The sequence below is a fragment of the Podarcis erhardii genome (genome assembly GCF_964252035.2).
Source record: "Podarcis erhardii genome assembly, chromosome: Z".
Taxonomy (NCBI): Eukaryota; Metazoa; Chordata; class Lepidosauria; order Squamata; family Lacertidae; genus Podarcis; species Podarcis erhardii.
Window position 1 is genome coordinate 5,487,763 of NC_138504.1, and position 7,231 is coordinate 5,494,993.

Genomic DNA, 7,231 nt, shown 5'->3' on the forward strand with positions numbered 1-7,231 from the left:
TGTCAGGGTCTCTTCATGGCAATCACCACTTCACACTCGTTGAAGTTTTTATGGTCTTTATTTACAAGTATTTACAGAATTCATTATTAGCTCATCGCCATAAGTCTGATCCCGAAGATGCAGATACAGCCAATGATTTAGGGCGGCGCCAACATGCAAAGTGTGGGAACTTTATGACCTTTTGCTGGCTCTGTCTCTTTTCCTCCCGCTTGACGTAAAACTCCCCCCTCCTTCTGAATTGGAACTTAACCCTTGAGGTGCCTGCGTGACTGCCGACTCACTGGCCACTTCTCCCTGATCCCCTGCATTTTCAGTTTCTAACGCCTCTGTGCTGGGCCTTTCCTCACTAGACGCCCCTTCCTCTGCTGCTGCTGGCTCCTGCCAAGTGCTCTCTATCATGTCAGGTGATTCCAAGCGTCCCAATTCTTCCCTGACACCTTGTCTCCAAGAACGCGCAGGATAATGAGGAGAGTGGAGCAAAGGCCACAGGTGGGAAGATGCAGTTTGAGATCTGCTTGGAAAACATCTGGGAGAGGAGGAGGCTTAGAAAGGGTGGAAGGCAGGGACCTTCAGTCCTGGGAACTGCTCCAAAGGGACAAGACCTGAGAGATAGGTCAGTTGGAAGTGTTGCAGAGTTGTATGTTATTTCCTTGAATAAGGAGTTACTTCACTGATAACGGAGCCTTGCATCTTGCATGCTGACCTGTGTCTGACTCCAGCCCTGACAATTGCTATTTAGCTAGTTGGTTAGTTTATACTGTATACTGCTTCATATTCTAGCAGAAATCTCTAAGCAGTTTACAAATTCCAGCAAAAGTGAATCAATATAACAAATACAAAACAAATTCCACATTGGGGAAAAATTGTTTCTGCTACTACTACATATATTAATAATAATAGTATCAACATGTATCCTGGGGCAAAGTTAGGGTTGCCATATGTCCCCCTGTTCCTGGACACATCCTCTTTCTCAGGATTAAAATTTCTGTCTGGACGGATTTTTGAAATTTGGAAAAATGTCCAGGTTTTTTGTTTGGGGTTTTTTTGTTTGCAGTAACCCAAGAAAAAATTTCTAGTGCATTAGACTCAGATCTAAGTCACCCAGCCAAGCTTGTCTGCAGCAGAGAATCACAACAGAACAGCATCTTAAACTAGATACATATAGTGGTAACTCGGGTTAAGTACTTAATTCGTTCCGGAGGTCCTTTCTTAACCTGAAACTGTTCTTAACCTGAAGCACCATTTTAGCTAATGGAGCCTCCTCCTCCTGCTGTGCTGCCGGAGCACGATTTCTGTTCTTATCCTGAAGCAAAGTTCTTAACCTGAAGCACTATTTCTGGATTAGTGGAGTCTGTCACCTGAAGCGTATGTAACCTGAAGCGTATGTAACCCGAGGCACCACTGTACTGTATAAATCCCTTCTCTTGTGGCTGAACTTAAAGGACGCTGGCTCACCTACAAGATCTTGGAGATGGAGTCTGGGAGGGCAAGCGTTAACATCCACCTGCCCTTAAGGAGAGTCCATATGTACATGTTAAACAGTTTAATAAATTATTCTGTGCACACGTATGTTCACAAAGATGTGAACATGACCCCAAATACTTCCATGTGGCAAGTGAGGGAGCAATATATATTATTATTATTTTGAAAGTTTAGAACATTGCTACTAGCAATTTATCACAGCTTCTATAGCCTACATATAGTATTTAAAATGAGAGATGTCATAGTGGTCCATAGTTAAAAGTAAAAGTCAGCAAATGTGTTTTCTTTTTTTACTCTTCAAAATATGGCAACCCTAGGTAAAGTGAACATCAAAATGCATATATTCATGAAAATAATATAGAGAAATGTGTTGCATTGGGGAATTTATAAACACTTGATTGTTTAAAAAGAACTCAAACAATAAAACAATGAAAATATAATTTTAAAGAACAGTTTAAAAAATTATTTAAAACATTTAAAAAAATAATTAAAATCGACAAGAAGCTAAAAACCAGATTTAAACACATGTCAGCAGTTTACATATCTGGATAGGCTCGCCTAAACAAAAATGCTTTTTGCAGGCACCAAAAAGAATATAGTGAAGGCACCAACCTGATTTCTCTAGGCAGGGAGTTCTGAAGTGCAGGTACTGCCACACTAAAAGATGAATGCATTACAAATACGGAACAAGTATTATGGTGTGCCTGTAACAGTGCCAGTTCTGCATATAAAAATTTGTTTATTAGGCAAAATTGCATGTGTCCATTAGGAGAAACTTGCAACAGAACGCTGATAAATTTTCATAAGGACTTTTTAAAAAGATATCACAGGCTGATGTGGAAATGTGGAAAACTAACCTTAAGACTGGGAAGGGGAGGCAAGAAAACGAAATTCACAGATCTGCCAGTCCCTTATTACCACCAGAGGATATCGCACAATCAAAGCTGTAATGCCACTGGGGAACTGGCCTCCCTTGCATTGCGGTGCCACAGAGCTTTGTAAAAGCAAAAAGGTACATCAGACTACCTCACATTCCTGAAGAGACTGATGCAAAGAGACAGCTTGATTTCAAGAGGAAGAAGTGGATGGGTCGAAAAGCATATCCTGCTGTAGGCTACAATGTTCTACAGGGAAAAGTTAGCATGCCTATGTCTGGAAAAAGTGAACAAAGCCAGGTTGGCTTAGCAGGAGTCTGTTCTGCCAAGCACCATTAAGAAGAGCTCAATGGTAGAGCAACTGCTTTGCCTGCAGAAGGATCCCAGCCATGTAGGGCTGGAAATGTCCCATGTCTGAAACCCCAGAGAGCCACTGGTAGCAGCGCTGAACTAGATGGAGCTCTTTCCAGGCAAAAGTCTGCACTTTAAAGCTCTGTATCTGAGCATTTTGGAGCAGTTTTGTTTTTTGTTTTTACCCCAGAGCCTTCCCTGTGAAACCTGCTCTTTGGTGCTCTTTTGGAGCAAACATCAGTTTGGGTTTTTCATGGATTGATGTTTGCTCCAACTGAGCACTAAAAAGTGGGGTTTTGTGTAGCAAAAGAAGCAGGGAGTGCTCAGACACAGAGCTTTAAAATATGGACTATTCCTGGAAAGAGTGGCTAAGCCCTCGGTATTATGCAGCAGATGTGTTGTGTTGTGTTGTGTTGTGTGTGTGTGTGTGTGTGTGTTAAGGTCACATTTGGAATCTGCAGCTTGTTAAGGGCACTGGGAATTGTAGGATATAAAACTAGATTGCCTGGGATTCTTTGGGGGAATGTGGTTTAAGTGTGCTTTAAACGTATGCTGTAGATGTGAACACATTGTCTGAAAGGTTTTGCTTGCTCTTGCTTGAAAATGCATCCATTGGGCTTCGTCCCTTGAAATACAGAATGCTGACTTGGATAATATAATAATAATTTATTATTTATACCCCGCCCATCTGGCTGGGTTTATTCAGCCAATCTGGGCGGCTTCCAACAGAATATTAAAAACAATACAGCATCAGACATTAAAAACTTCCCTAAATAGGGCCGCTTTCAGTTGCCTTTTAAAAGTAAAATAGTTGTTGAGATAATAGTTGAGATAAACCTGAACACTACGGTGGAAAAAAGAACTGTCTGGGATGCAAGTAAGGCGGTGATGAGAGGGTTTCTGATACAACAAAATATAATTAAGAAAAAAGTACAGAATGACAAGAAAGATAAGATTTTGGAGAAAATTAAAGAAGGTGAGAAGAAGCTAAGATCGAGACCGAAATCAAAGGAGATTTTAAGAGAAATTAAACATCATCAAGCACAATATTCAAAATTGATAAATCAAGAAGTGGAATGGAAAATTAAGTTAATGAAACAAAGATCCTTTGAATCGGCAAATAAATGTGGAAAGCTGCTAGCATGGCAGCTGAAAAAGAGGCAAAAGTTGAACACAGTAACAAACTTGGAAACTGAGGGAAGAAATATTCAGAACCCGGTGGAAATCAGAAAGTGCTTCCAGAAATACTTTAAACAACTATATACACAGGGACCGCAAAATGAATCAGAGATAGAACAATTTTTAAAGAAGAACGGTTTACCAAAGTTGTCTCTCAAGAACAGAACAATCCTGAATTACAAAATAACACAATTAGAAATTGAGGAGGCCATTCAGAACATGCAATTGGGCAAGTCTCCAGGGCCAGATGGGCTTACCTCCAAATATTATAAGACATTGAAAGACTATTTGATGCATCCATTAATGGAGGTTTGCAATGAAATTATGGAGGGGAAGAAGGCACCGGAGTCGTGGAAAGAAGCATTCATCACATTGATACCCAAATTAGAGTCTGAAAAGACGCAACTTAGGAACTACCGCCCCATCTCCCTTTTAAACGTGGATTACAAAATATTTGCAGACATTTTAGCAAGAAGATTCAAAAAAGTCCTTAATGAAGTAATTCATAAGGACCAAGCAGGCTTTCTCCCAGGTAGACACTTGTTTGCTAACACAAGGAATATTATTGACATTTTGGAACTTTTGCAAACAAACATTAATACAAAAGCTGTGTTAATTTTTATAGATGCGGAGAAGGCCTTTGACAATATCTCTTGGAAGTTCATGAAGAAAAATTTGGAAGGAATGGGAATGGGGCGGGGGTTTCATAATGGGATAGAGGCAATCTATTCAGAGCAAAAAGCAAAATTGATAGTTAACAATGTGGTGACAGAAGAGTTTAGAATTGAGAAAGGAACACGACAAGGCTGCCCTATATCCCCTTTGCTGTTTATATCGGTCCTGGAAGTGCTCCTGAATATGATTAGGGGAGACCGGTTAGTGGAAGGTATTCAGGTCGGAGCGAAACAATATAAATTGTTTTTTTTTATAATATTTTTATTAAGTTTATGAAATACAGAAAAAAGAAATAAAGACAAAAATAGAAAAGTACAGTAGAGAAATTACAAATTTCCATAATCCTTTTTTCCAGCACATCTATTGGACTTCCCCACATCCTCCAAACCCTGCATTCTCTGTAATACAAAATATCAGCAATTTGTTAACTTATTTCAAAACTTATTGTATCTTTCATTTTATCATGTTGCCTAATTTCAAAACTATTGTAACCCAAATCTTACATGTTTCAGCTTAAACACAATAAAGTTATTTCATTATTCCACCTTTGACTTCTTGTACCTTAATTTCCATTTCATTAATTTACCGATGCTGAAGCAAGAATTTCTAGAAAGTGCATTTTTTAACATTCATACAACTTGTAATGTTTTTTCAAATAGTCTTTAAATTTTTCCCAGTCCTCCTCGATTGTTTCTTCTCCCAAGTCTCGGATTCTGCCAGTCATTTCAGCCAGTTCCATATAGTCCATCAACTGCGTCTGCCATTCCTCCAGCGTGGGTAAATCTTGTGTCTTCCAATGCTTAGCAATCAGGATCCTTGCTGCTGTGGTAGCATACATAAAAAAAGTTCTATCTTTCTTAAGTACTCTCTGGTCCACAATGCCCAGAAGAAAGGCCTCCGGTTTCTTAGGTAAGGTAAATCTAAGTACCTTTTTTAGTTCATTATGAATCATCTCCCAAAAGGCCTTCACTTTCAGGCAAGTCCACCAGAGGTGAAAGAATGTCCCTTCCGCCTCTTTACATTTCCAACATTTGTTGTCAGACAGGTGATATATCTTAGCAAGTTTGACTGGGGTCATGTACCACCGGTATATCATTTTCATAATATTTTCCTTCAAGGCACTACATGCCGTAAATTTCATTCCGGTGTTCCATAACCTTTCCCAGTCTTCAAACATAATGTTGTGCCCCAAGTCCTGTGCCCATTTTATCATGGCGGATTTGACTGTCTCGTCCTGTGTATTCCATTTAAGCAGCAAATTATACATTCTCGAAAGTAATTTATTTTTTGGCTCTAACAGTTCTGTCTCTAGTTTCGATTTTTCCACCTGGAATCCAACCTTTTTATCCACTTTAAAAACCTCCTGGATTTGAGCATAGTGCAACCAATCTCGCACCTTGTTTTTCAATTTTTCCAAGCTCAGCAACCTCCAATTGTCTCCAATTTTTTCAATTATTTCCCAATATTTAGGCCAGTAGGCTTCCATGTTAAGTCTCTTACGTGCCTTGGCCTCCACCGGTGAGAGCCACCTCGGAGTCTTACTCTCCAATAAGTCCTTATATTTTGTCCAGACCATCAAGATTGCTTTTCTGACAATATGGTTTTTAAACAATTTGTGAACCTTAACCTTGTCATACCACAAATATGCATGCCACCCAAAAGCATTATCAAACCCCTCCAGATCTAGGACATCAGTGTTTTCCAATAAAATCCAATCTTTCAACCAGCAGAAGGCTGCAGATTCATAATATAACCTCAAGTCTGGCAGGGCAAATCCCCCTCTTTCTTTCGCGTCAGTTAGTATTTTAAACTTTATTCGGGGCTTTTTGCCCTGCCAAACAAACTTGGAAATATCCCTCTGCCACTTTCCAAAACATTCCACTTTGTCCACGATCTGTAGGGCCTGAAACAGAAATAACATTTTCGGCAATACATTCATCTTTATAGCTGCTATTCGGCCCAACAAGGAAAGTTTCAATCTTGACCATATTTCCAAGTCTCTTTTGATTTCTGACCAACATTTCTCATAATTATCTTTAAACAAATTCAAATTTTTGGAGGTCAGATACACCCCTAGGTATTTTACTTTTTTAACCACATTTAATTCTGTTTCTTTCAGGAACTCATCTGTTTCTGTAGTTGTCAAATTTTTTATTAGAACCTTAGTTTTTTGCTTATTCAGCTTAAATCCCGCCACCCGACCAAAATCAGAAATTAATTCTAACACTCTTTTAGTACTAGAGACTGGCTCCTGTAATGTTAATACCAAGTCATCTGCAAAAGCTTTCAGTTTATATTGTTTCACTCCGACCTCAATTCCTTGTACAGACCGGTCCTTTCTAATCATGTTCAATAGCACCTCCAGGACTGAAATAAACAATAGGGGGGATAGGGGGCACCCCTGTCGTGTCCCTTTTTCTATTTTGAACTCCTCTGTCACCACATTGTTAACAATCAATTTAGCTTTTTGCTCTGAATAAATTGCTTCTATTCCATTTTCAAACCCCCGCCCGACTCCCATCCCTTCCAAATTTTTCTTCATGAACATCCAAGAAATGTTGTCAAAGGCTTTCTCCGCATCAATAAAGATTAAAACCGCTCTAATATAATATAAATTATAAATATAAATATAAATATAAATCTAATATAAATTGAAAGCATTTGCAGAT